Source organism: Mus caroli, unplaced genomic scaffold, assembly GCF_978045245.1.
Source record: "Mus caroli unplaced genomic scaffold, Mus_caroli_1 scaffold_7, whole genome shotgun sequence".
In the NCBI taxonomy this organism is placed as follows: Eukaryota; Metazoa; Chordata; class Mammalia; order Rodentia; family Muridae; genus Mus; species Mus caroli.
Genome location: NW_028227262.1, coordinates 93,064,650 through 93,077,870, shown reverse-complemented (window position 1 = coordinate 93,077,870; position 13,221 = coordinate 93,064,650). Strand labels below are relative to the sequence as shown.

The 13,221-nt window shown below is 40.9% G+C and overlaps 1 protein-coding gene across 3 annotated transcripts in view; it reads left to right on the top strand.

The window, feature by feature from the left end:
* Positions 1-5,045: 5,045 nt before the first annotated feature.
* Positions 5,046-13,221, top strand: part of Itprid1 (ITPR interacting domain containing 1) — a 155,755-nt gene continuing 147,579 nt past the window's right edge. For all 3 annotated transcript variants that reach the window (XM_085840597.1, XM_021165730.2, XM_085840598.1), the window contains exon 1: positions 5,046-5,459. The gene's annotated coding sequence lies outside the window, so the exon portion shown is untranslated. The remainder of the gene's footprint in view (positions 5,460-13,221) is intronic.

Genomic DNA, 13,221 nt, shown 5'->3' with positions numbered 1-13,221 from the left:
TGAGGAAGTATTTTTTTTTTTATGTAAAAAATAAAAGTACAAGCCAGACATAAAAACCTGATTTTGACAAAATCAGAATTAAAGACCCCTGTTCAATGAGGCCCCTGTAAAATAGAGTAGCATATGGTTGGCAGATTAGAACGTATTAGCTCCTGTGAAAACCAACAAAGGGCTGATTTAGAAACTAAAAGGGACTCTAAGAGCCAACCAGAAACACAGAGAAATGGTTGAAGTCACTGCCTCTGCCCTCTAGTCCACCACCCAAGAGAAAGGAAATGGGTCTATGGTAGTAGACCTGTGGCAGGAATGTGACTTTCAGTCTTTGATACTTGCCTAGACAACACAGTGTCTCTTTGAGTTAAAAAACAAACAAACAAACAAAAAACCAAAAAAAAAAACAAGCCAAAACAAAAAAACAAGCGGGGAGGTGTTTCCAGGGTACTATGAATATGCATACCTCAGATCCTTGCTCATAAGTATAATTTTGAACAAAGTAAAATATTCTCACCAATTCTTGATTCTCTGGCCTGTAAAATTCTCAGTTGACCATGATTCTGAAATCTGGCTATAGGTGTATTTCTCAGGCACTTTTAGACAAGTCCATAAAAAGATCAGTTGTGAAAAATAGTGTTTATAATCAAATTATGGGCAAAACTGTAGCACTGGAGTCCAGCTAAATATCTTTCCACTTTGTAAAACATAGTCAGATGAACGGCTTGGTTTTTAAATGATGTGTAAGGACCATACAAGCAAAGAAGTGGGAACAAGTTCGTCTCTAAAAGTGGAATCTGGATCTTCATGTGATGTATGGGAGTAATAGCCCTTCAGGGTACTTGAAAATGGCATGTGACAGGTCAGATCTCTATTAGATATTGGAATGGATTAGAGTAAGAGGAGCCCAGAAAAAAAACGAGGACCAGCCAGAGGTATAACAGAGCAATATTCAGATTGAACAGGTAGTGTCAGTACACATAGATAGAAAAATGTCTGAGTGGACTTCAGGGGGACAAGATGATAGGACTTGGTTTTGATGAGAATGAAGAACGGATAAACCATGGATAATGCAAAACTTTTGGCTTGCATTTTAAGACAATTGTCTCGTTACTAATTGAAATCTGACACACAAGGGGGCATTCCCCGCAGTCAAAAGTGATGCTGGTCAATAAAGAGAAGCCATTGGCTTTAATGTTCAGAATATTTAATTTTAGCCAGTATGAGAACCACAGAAGTAAGTATTTACTATTGACTAGTATGCTGTGCCTAGTGGAGCTTGATCCTGTAAACCTTGTTAGAAGCATTGAGAAAATGAAGAAGAGACAGACATATAAACAACAAAAAGCTGAGAGCAGGAGAGCTGTGCCCACTCTGATAGACTAGCACCTACTGTACAGCAACCTGGAACCTCATTCAATTTGTTATGTATGGCACAGGAGGAGGAGTCAGCTAGTCTTTGTAGGGGCAGTTGCTCGTTAGTTATTCAAAAACACTTGCACTTTCACACACTGTCAACATTCATAGTAAATATATATTATGGAATATATGCAAGGCACAGTGGTGATATGTGGTAGTGGCATTATCATTGCCCTGAGAGGGACACAGAATAGAACCTAATTGTGTGGCTTTGAGTCTGGTTCTACTCTGACTGCTGATGTTTCTCCAAGTCTTAGGTCCTTACCTGTAAAACAGGGTAATGTATGCAATATGATTGTTATGTACTTTAAAACAGAATGCCATGGAAGATGTCAAAATAAGTGAGCATAGCATCAAGGGGAGATTTATAAAAGACACTGGAAGCCCAACAAGGCAGAGGGTTGAGACCATGGTGACCTTGTGATCATATTAAGAGGCTGTGGAACCTTTAAGAGGTGGAGCCTAGCAGAAGTTCTTTAGGTCATTGCAAACACTGACTCTGGAAGAGATTGAGGTAGCTCTTTGGGAGCCCTGAGTTGGTTTTCAACAAAAGCTTGTTAGAAAACAACAAGCTCTATCATTTTCTATGCTCTTCGGCTTCCAATCTAGAGTTACCTCTCCCATGCTCCCAACCTATAGAATATAAGGTGATCTATCTAGGAAAGACCTCATCCCATACAACACCAACCACATTATTTGGACTTTTGGTCTCTAAAAAAAATAAATTATCCACCTTGGGTATTTTTTTTAATAGTAGCAGAAAACTTTCAAATACACAGACTAACCTGGAACCTGTCAAACAGAAGAGCAGGTGAAAGAGTACATGCAAATTCATGAGGTTAGACAAAACAGACAATCTCACTATGTATAATTGACTGGACTAGAGCTCGATATGCAGACCAGGTTAGCCTTGAACGCACAGAGTGCTTGCCTCTGCCTCCCAAGTGCTAGGACTAAAGGCATATACTACCATCCATAGCAAAAGTTTATAATCTTGATAGGGACAATCCAAATAAAAATATTACCAGACACATAGAAGACAAATAAACTATCTAAAAGTGCATTGAAACTTTAAGTTGCTAGCAGGGGGGAAAAAGTGAGTCTAAACAGAAAAAGGAGACAAGACTACAAAATGAAGGTTCTCTGTAACCTCCCCCCCTCAGCTCAGGTTTCACTGTTAGCAAGAAGATAGCATGGGGCAGAGCTTGCTGCCCTATCGTTCTGCCAGTCCCACTGCCACTGCCTGCCGCCTTGCTGTTCCGGAGTCAAACACGTGGTCACCTGCAACTTTACTCCAGGATGATTTGGCGGGAATGGGCCCCTTCCCCCTCCTTCATAACTCGGTGCACGAAATAGTAAAATTGAGCTTCTATCAGAATCCTGTCTTAGCTCCGTCAATCTCACGTCGCCTAGCCCCCTCTTCTCTTCCAGGTTCCAAGATGCCTCTCAGACTAGAACCCAGACATGTGAGCCACTGGCCAGCCACAACAGTTCTCTTTCCAGATCAAGAAAGGAAGAGTTCAAGGTAGAGGAGAGCAAGCACTCTGTGAGTTCAAGGCTAGCCTGCTCTACATATAGAGTTCCAGTCCAGCCAAGTATACATAGTAACACCATTTCTCAAAAAGATGGCTTAAGATTATGAAATGATTTTAATTTTAAAGACCATGACTTGACCACTGGCAGGGGCTGAGAAGGTAGCATACAGGATGTATGAGAAGGGGCCATCCCAAAGTACGGTAAATGACCATGGATCATTCTGCAAGGAATTATTCCGGAGGTTCTGTAACCTTGTCAAAGGGGCATCCAGGCTTGGAAACAGAAGCAGGAGCTGTTAGTGCTGTCATGAACCTTTGGATAGGTATGGTGCCTTTTTTTATGAGTGGTATTAGGTCCTCACATGTTGAACCCAGGTGAGGAAAGAAAACAAAAGAGCATTGCTGCCTTAGGTATCCAAGAAAGTCCTTACAAACAAAATAAAGCACAGAGGAAGCGCTGCCTGAGGCTGCAAAGCCAACACAGAGGGCACACATTACAGTCATTACTGCGATTCCACAGGGGGGAGAAATGTAAACAGAAGCGTGTACTTGATTCTCAAGCATTAGCCCGTCTGTGGGAACAGGGAAATATCAAGGGCAGAGGTCTGACTTAGGGATAAAATTACCAATTCATTCCACCTTCCTTTCAGGGTTCTTATGACAATTAACTTGCCAAGTTTCAACCACAAGACCATATGTTCGCTAGGTCACGTGGAGAAATGGGGTTTATTCTGATTATTTGTTTGTGTTAACATTGGAGCAGTGCAACAGTTATCACACTGGACAGATTCAATCTGTCAGGAGACCTCCCCATACACGAACGTGTGAAAGTACTCCAAATGCATGTGAATTTTCAGGACGTTTTATTTATTAGCTTTTGTGTACATTTATGTAAGTGCTATATGTGTGCCTAGTGCCCACAAAAGGGTTCTAGATACCCTGCAGCTGTAATTATGGACTAGGTGGCTGAGTGCTGCCTTGTGGGTGCTGGAGATTGGACTTAGTCCTCTGGAAGAGTGGTGAGTCTTAACCACAGAGTCGTTCCCCAGCCCTCCAATGGGAACTTTTCAGTAGGAGATCCCTATGTCTGAGTCCTCCCCAGCAGACCTTGTGCATAAATGACTTTCACAGGATGCTGTTCCTGCTGCTGCCAGGCCAAACAACTGGTTCCTGAAGACCCTTCTTAACTGGCAAAAGAATAGTCAGATATGTCAAGAACAGTTTTGGTCCATTAAATTAATGGACACTAATTATTCTAGTATTTTGGCAGTTGCTAATCAGTGATGTCACCCCAGCTAGGCCTTTTGATCAACCAAACCACCCATCCATCTGAGCACAAAGAATAACAGGAGCACACGTCACTATTTCCTTAGAAGCTTTACTTTCATAACTATATGAAAATTACTAACCTCGGACACGAATGGGCCTTGAGACAGGGCTCAGTGATTAGAGAGCTTACTACTCTTCCCAGGCACCCAGTCTCAGTTTCTAGCACCCACATTGGGTGGTCCCCGATTGCCTGTAACTCCAGATCCAGAAGATCCAACATCCTCTCTGGTTCCCATGGGCCCCTGCACGCAAATGGCACACAGACACATACCTACCCACACATAAATTAAAAAATTAATCTAATATAAGATGTAGGGCCATCATCCTACCCTAATTCGTACGTGGGATTTCTGAGTCATAAGTCATAAGTCGACCTAGTAGATAGGTTCCCTGATTCTTTGGCCTCTCCAATCCATTTTACTTTCACATGCTCTGTTCTCACCACAAAGACTCCTTGGCATTCCCCCAAAGGCACTGTCCTATTCTGCTGTCTTAGTGCTCTCTGCCTTCAGCATTCTCCAGGCAGTCTTAGCCAAGTTTAACCCCTTCAGCCCCACTCTTCAGGGAAGTACTATGCCCTGAGAACCAGTGAGGGCATTATCTTCCAGAAAGCTCCCTTCCCTTGAATGAATTCACCCTCTCTGGAGGAATGCCTCAACATTCCTCAGTGAGATCTCACTGCTGATCTGCATTCCAGATGCCACAAACTGTAGGCTCCTTAAGTTGCAGAGTGAGTTGCTTATCTTCATAGTCCCCTTCCCTAGCCTTGGGTGCAGCATGAAGTAGAGCTCAGAGGATCTTCAGGGCACATGGATGCCAAGAACCTCCTTCATTTAGATTCATTTTTGAGGGAGCTGTGCTGTCCAGGTCCTCTCTTTTCAGTGTCTCCTTCAGCTCAGGAGAACAAGTTTTTCCTTAGAACAAATGGGCGTGGAGTATGAAAATATCATGCAGGATTAGTCAAATGCTCTGCTGCTTCCTGGTCTATGTCTCTCAGTTTAGGAGTGGAGCTTGCGGCAGGTGGATAGGGATGTGGGGGAGACAGGAGGTTCTGGTGAGCATCTAGGGAGGTGGCTCAGGTGAACAGCTGTGAGGGGTTGATGAGCAGCTTCAGGGGGCCCAGGTGAGCAGTGGCTTTGGAGAATGAACATTGCTTGTCCCCAGAACTCTACTCCGGCTGGGAAGGTAAGACTGTTTGCTAACTTCGTGAGTCACAGTACTCTACATGTTCTTGTGGCAGCCTGAAAGAAAACACTGAGTTCTCCCGCTGCCTTCCCACGCACTGTGGAGACTCTGGGGCTGTAACCTGAATAACAGGCTCACAAGGAATGCAGGTGAAATTGACCAAATTGGGTTGCTAGACACAAATGGGAAGATTTCAATGTTGTGGAGGCGGAAGGTGTTGAAATGCTCCCTGGGAGAAATGCTAATTGGAGTTGTGGGGGCTAAGAATCCACAGGTGAATGGTATGGGCATGCTTGCTAGCTGATTCCAGGGAAAGAGAAGAAATGGAGGAAGGGTCAGAGAAGCGATAGACAGGACAGACACACACACAGAGACACAGATACAGACACACACATACACAGAGACACAGACACACACACAGACATACACACAAACACACACAGACACACACACACAGACACACAGACACACTCAGACACATACACAGACACACACACAGAGACACACACACACAGGCACACAGACAGACAGACAGACACAGACACACACACAGAGACACACACACACAGGCACACAGACAGACACACACACAGATACACAGACACATACACAGACACACAGAGACACACAGACACACAGACACACAGACACACACAGAGACACACAGACACACACACATACACACAGAGACACACAGACACACATACACAGACATACACACACACACACACCACATGAAAGTTCAATTTCTAACTTTAAACTGGTGATGCTTATGTGAATCTGCCATTCTATAACAAGTTTTAGAATGATATTTTGATACTTTATCTTTAACAGTTATAGACTGCTAATTAATGAAACATCTGTTAAACACTAATGAAATTAAATGTTCCAACCAAACAGTAGAACATACTTGTGTTCTACTGTGTATGTGTGTGTGTGTGTGTGTGTGTGTGTGTGTGTGTGTGTATTGAGAGCAATTACATTTGGCAGGTATTTTAAAAGTCAGTCATGGCTCTCTGGCTATCTGTCACTTCTGGTTTGGTTTGGGGGCTCGGGCCTATTTTAGTTGCCATTACAGAGGAACATTCAAGACAAAAGGAAGTGATTTGATAATTATTGATTCTTATTCAATCATCTTCAGCTAAATAATAATTTAAAGCATCCTTCTCCCAACTCTTCTCAGTCAAGATATGGAAGATGGAGTGAGATATTAAGAGAAAAGCTTTTTGTTTGTTTTGCTTTTTTTTAAGAGAAGCATTGTAATGATGCCTTTTATTTCTTTTATTGCTTCTCAATAAAAACATGTTGTAAATGCAGTGAAAGAAACTCACTGCTTTGTGCGGCATCGGTAAAAACCAGAGGCAATGCAGCGAACTACTATATGGACACTAAAATTAGGCATGTGTGGGCTTCATCATACAAGCAGTGGTGAGATAAAAGGTGTCCAGGACAGTGAGTGACTGCAGCTTGGCATGACTGCTTTGTACAGCTGAGAAAGCAGGGACAGAATGAATTTTCTCAGCCTTATCTACCCTCTGCCATTTTATAAGCTCGCTATGAGCCAGCCTGATCTACTTACACAAGCAAAGACATGAGGAGGGAGCATGCTTGAGAGAAGCAGAACAAGGAACTAGAGAACAGACACCAAGTACGACCCAGAGTGAAGGGAAGGTGTGAGTTGACCCTTCTCAGGGTATGAGGGGATTAAGTCATTACGCTAATTGAGAGGCTATGTGTTTCAAATAGCTCTCTGCCGACATATGCTGGTAGATTCTTAATTAAACATTAACCTTTTACAAATTGAAGTGTGCTACTAAAGGGAGGGAGAGGAGTGCAGTGAGGAACAATAGGCAACAAACAGCAACATGGACGTTTTTCCAGAGAGTCAGGGACACAGCGCTGGGTAAGATGTAGGGGTTGGGAGCTTAGAGATAACACCTTCCTTCTAAACAGCACATTCATCTGTTATTAATATTCAAATCTAGAATGCAAAAAAATGATGGGTATCCTTGCTTTTACATAGATCTCATTGTACTTTGAATATCTTGTGTCTTGATTATTACCCTGGACCTTCTTCGCCCCTCCTCTAATCCTTTTCTTGCATACCAAATAGTCCCCACTAATTTCCTGTCGTTATATAGAAGTATACAGTAAAAATCTAAATGTGATACTTTTCTTGACCCCCATTATTACTCTATTTTGTCCCCCCCCATTCCCTCTTTCATTACACACAATGCACATGCAAACACACATTTAACTCTAGATTCCGCATAGATTCCCTCCACTCTGCACAGCCTTGGTGTCTGCTCTCTAGTTCCTTGTTCTCCTTCCCTCATGCATACCCCCTTCTCATGCCTTTCCTTATGCAAATTTAATCCAAGTTTGACTTATTTACTTAACACCACGATGTCTAGTTCTGTCCAATTTCCAGCAAATAGTATAATTCAACTCTTCTTTATGGCTGAATAAAGGCTTCTTGTGTATAGGTGCCATATATTCCTTCTATACTGATCTGGTACCATCGCTTGGCTATTATGAATAGTGTTGCAGTAGACATGGCTGTGCAGTATCTCTGTGGTATGCTTGCTTATAATCCTTCAGATATATACTCAGGAATGATATAATTCCATCAAGGGGCACTTATATTTTCAGCATTTGAGATCCTCCATATTGATCTCTAGTGTGTGATCAACCGCAGTGATTCCCACCAGCAGTGTAGAAAGCTCCACTTTTATGTGTCTTTTCACAGAACTTACTGTTTTCTTCATGACACCTATTCTGACTGGGGAGACAGAGAACTTCAATGACGTTTCCCTTTGCATTTCTCTGGTGACTGAATGGGATCCCCCACACAATTGGTTTCTCAATAATTAAGTATTGATGTATAAAGGAGATACTGATTTTTCTATGTCGATTTTGTATTCTGATCTTTGCTAGGCATGTTTGCTCTATCTTAGCATTAACCTGTAATTATCTTCATATTATCTTGTATAGTTTGAGGGGATTTTAAGTACATGATCATGTCATCTACAAAGACAAAGTTTTATTTTTGTCTCTTCCATTTGTGTTTACTTTGTTTCCTGTGTGTGTGTGTATGTGTGTGTGTGTGCGTGTGTGTGTGTGTGTGTGGTTGTGTTATAGCTAGGACTTTAAACCTCACTTTGAGTAAGGATGGAGAAAATGATTACCCTGACTTTATAGGAGATACTTTTATTTTTGCATTTAGTATAATGCTGACTATAGTTTTGTCATATGTAGTTTTTATCATGTTCAGGTATGTTTGTCTTGTTTATAGTTTTGCCAGGATTTTTATCATATAGGGTTGTTGAACTACATCAAAGGAATTTTTTAAAGTAGCTGGCAAAGTAGTAGGCTTCTGTAAGTCTTTCCTACATGTTTAGTGTTGGTTAGCATACTCCACTCCATTCTTTCCTCTCCCCTGTTGCCCATCCCCATCTATACTTAAATTCTCCCAGTATTTCCCATGCTTTTATATGATATTTGTTCTATTATTAGCTCATCCCTTATCCCACCTCCAACACTTCTCATGGGCCTTTTTGAGTTTCCTGACCTCTACAGACACCAAGAATTATTCATATACATCTAAAAATTCAAAGCTAAGATCCACATATGAGAGAAAACATTCAGTGTTTGCCTGGCTGTGCCTGGGTAACTTCATTTAGTTAAATATTTGCTAGTTCCATCTACTCCTAAAAATTTAGTAATTTATTTTTTCTTAGTAGACAAATAAAATTCTATTGTATACACATTCTGCATCTCCATTACATATATCACTTGATGAACATCTATGTGGATTCCATTTTTAAGACATTATTAATAGAGGGGTGATGGGCATGGATCTGCCAGTCTCTCTGTGCTTTAGGTATTTGCTCAGTAATGGTATGGATGGCTGATATGATAGCTCTATTTTTAGCTTTTTTGACAACCTCCCACACACACTTCCATAGTAGCTGCTCCCTTCCACATGGGTAAGAGATATTTTTCTCCACATCCTCCAAGGCATTTGTTGTCATTTATTTTCTTCTTAGTAGCTATTTGACTGGGATGAGATGGAATCTCAAAGTGGCTTTCATTTACATTTCCCTAGTGGCTCGTGGTGTTGCAGTTGTGTCTGAGACATATATGTTTAACATTATACTGTCCTCTTGATGGATTGTACCCTAAATTAGCATGGATGCTTTACCCTTTCCCACTAGTTCCAGTTTGAAGTCTCTTTTGTCAGACATGAAAGCAGTGACAGCCCTTTCCGAAGATCCATTTGCTTGTCCAACAACTTTTTCAGTCCTTTCACCCAGAGAGTGTCTGTCTTTTGTGATGCAATGCATTTCTTGGAAGCAGCAAGTGTATGTTTCCTGCTGATTGATTCTAGTCTGCTAGTCTGTATCTTTTGACTAGGAAATTAAGACCCATTAATATTCAGAGTTATTATCAAAAAGTTTGTGTTGATTCCTGTCCATGTTGGGTTGGTTTGTTGTTGTTGTTGTTGTTGGTTTTTTGTTTTTTGTTTTGTTTTTATAGTGTTTAATTCCCCCCTTCATCTTTCTCAGCGGCTTAGCTGTTCTTCTACTGTGGCCCACAGATGAATTTGTTCTTCAGTTCTAGAGGATTCTTCACAGTATTTTCTGTCAACCTGGCATAGTGATTATAAATTGCTTTACCTTATTTTTGCCATGAAAAAAATTTTTGTTTATAATAGGTAGTTTTGCTGGGTGCAGTGGTATGGTTTGGCAGTTATTATCTTTTAGTACTTTTAGTACGAGATAGTAATATGGGCTTTTAAACTTCCTGTTAGAAAAATCTGCTGTTAGTTTTCCAGGAATGCGTTTATATGTGACTTGGCGTTTCTTTCTTGGTGCTTTCAGTACACCCCCTTTGTTATATATTTAATATTTTAATTATAATATGACAAGGGATGTTCTTTTACGGTCTGTCTGAGGTCCTAAATGCTGGATTGGCATATCTTTTCCTGATAATGAGGCATTTTCTGTCATAATGTTTTTTAAATGTTTCTCTGCCTTTAGAACTATATTTTTTCCTTTTTCCATGCCTATTCATAGACTTGGTCTTTTCAGAACACCATGTCTATGTTGGAATCCACACTGGTACCTTATTACTGTTTTATCTTTGCCCTTGTTTGTTCTAATTCCTCCACCTTGTCTTCAAGCTCAGGTGTTCTTCCCTCTTCTTGGTATAGTTTTTTGTAGAAACTTTGCACGGAGATTTTTGTTCAACCTATATATTTTTTTTTCATGTAAAGTATTTCACTTTTTCCACTATTCACATCTCTTTGTTGAATTCTTTTTCATATTTTACATAGTCTTCCTTACTTCATCGAGCCGCTTTTGTTCAGAATAAAGAGCTTAATTTTTTTCTTTGATTTCTTTGAACATATTTAAAGTTTTGAGTGCTCTGTCTGGGTATTTAGCTACTGTTTTATTGTTGCAAAGAGACACCATGATCAAGGCAACTTATAAAAGATAGATAAGATAGATATAAAACATAGATAAGAGAGAAATATTCTGTGAATATCAAATTTAAAATATTTTCAGAGAAGAACAGTTCTATAGAGCAGAATACATGTAATAAGTCTTTGTCAAAGCTATCTCAATGATCATTTGAAGTGTACTTAGCAGGCATGATCTTATTTGCTTTCTTATTTATTTTTCTAAGTCTTTTGCTGTATGATTTAACACAACTCAGATGGTTCAGATTGCACATAGTGAGCTCAGGGGTGGTGAGGATCCTATAAAGGGTACAGAAGGTGTATCTGACTCAGAATAGTATGGCATGAAAACAAAACAGCTTTTTCCAAGGGATGTAGATGATAGAAAATGGGGCCAAGAATCGAATTGAAGTCTGTCTCACTGGAGTTTATGCAATTGAGGGAAATAAAAAAAATTGCCTAAACACAAAAGCTTTATGTTCTCACATAGCCATGATTAGAGCCTTGCATGTCCATTTACATGTGTAACTGACAAAATCATGTCTTGTGGAAAACTTGTCTAGGACCAAAGTTGCTTTACTCAGAAACACCTATGGAATTGCAAGTGTGTATCTTGTTGAATGGTAAGAGATGAGCATATGGCAGTCTCTTAGTCAGGGTTGCTATGGCTGTGGTTAAGCATCATGATCAAAAGCATCGGGAAAGGAAAGAGCTTATTTTGTTTATACTTCCATATCACAGTTCACCATTAATGTAAGTTAGAACATAAACTCAGGGCAACAACCTGGAGGCTGGAGCTGATGCAGAGGTCATGGAGGAGTGCTACTTACTGTCTTGGTCCTCATGACTTGTTCAACCTGCTTTCTTATAAAACCCAGAGCCAAGAGCCTGGGAGTGGGACCTCCCACAGTGAACTGGCCCTTCCCCTATCAGTCACTAATTAAGAAAATGCCCTACAGTCTTGCCTATAGCCAATCTCATGGAAGCATTTTCTTAAGTGTGTGTGTTTGTGTGTGTGCGTGCGCGCGAGTGTGCATATGCTCATGCATGCTGCCCTCCACCCCATGCCTGCATGTGTGTGCATGCATTAGATGACACTCACTTGCACAATAAGAGCTAATGGTCCAGCAGTGGTTGTCCTCATGATAGGGAAGGAGATAACCCAGTAGCTCCTCAGTTTATAAAGCAGGAAGTTTCAGGAATCATGATCTAGTATTGAAAGGCAAGAAAATCCAGAAGAAAAGACTGAAGATGCTGGCATCTAATGCAGCTATAGCAAAGGCAGTCAAGCACAGGCTGCTTTCTCCTCAGACCTTTCTGTATCAGGGCTACTAAGTAGAAGGTGCCACCAACTTGGAGAGCAGATCTTTCCCCCTCATTTCCCTTACAAAAATGTTCTCACAAACATGTCCAAAGGTGTATCTTCTAAGCAATTCTAAATTCCATCAAGTTAGAAGTGGATGCTCACAGTCAGCTATTGGATGAAACACAGGGCCCCCAATGGAGGAGCTAGAGAAAGTACCTAAGGAGCTAAAGGGGTCTGAAACCCTATAGGTGGAACAACAATATGAACTAACCAGTACCCCCAGAGCTCGTGTCTCTAGCTGCATATGTATCAGAAGATGGCCTATTCATCCATCATTGGAAAGAAAAGCCCATTGGTCTTGCAAACTTTATATGCCTCAGTACAGGGGAACGCCAGGGCCAAGAAGTGGGAGTGGGTGGGTAGGGGAGGGTCTGGGGGACTTTTGGGATAGCATTTGAAATGTAAATGAAGAAAATACCTAATTAAAAAAATCATGACTAATGTCATCAGCCTGAGAATATTTTCAAGATGCTACTCTGTTGACTTTGGTTGAGTGCAGCTCCTCAACATTGGAGAAGATAAGGAATTTATTTTCTCCTAGCCTCTAAGAAAGAATGTAATCTATCTTAGTCAGTGTTCTATTGCTATGGGAAGACACAATGAACATGGCCACTCTTCTAAAAGAAAGTATTTAAGTCAGAGCTTGCTTATAGTTTCAGAGGTTTAGTCCATGATCATCATAGCTGGGAGAGAGAGAGAGAGAGAGAGAGAGAGAGAGAGAGAGAGAGAGAGAGAGAGAGAGAGAGAGAGAGAGAGCGCTTAGGAATTTAGGTTTGACATAAACTTTTGAAACCACAAAGCCCTCCCCAAGTGATACACTTCCTCCAACAAGTTCACACCTCTTAATCCTTCTAATGTTATCAAAGGCTTCCACTCCTAGTGACTAAACAGTCAAATATAAGAGCTAACTGGGGCCATTATCATTCAAATTA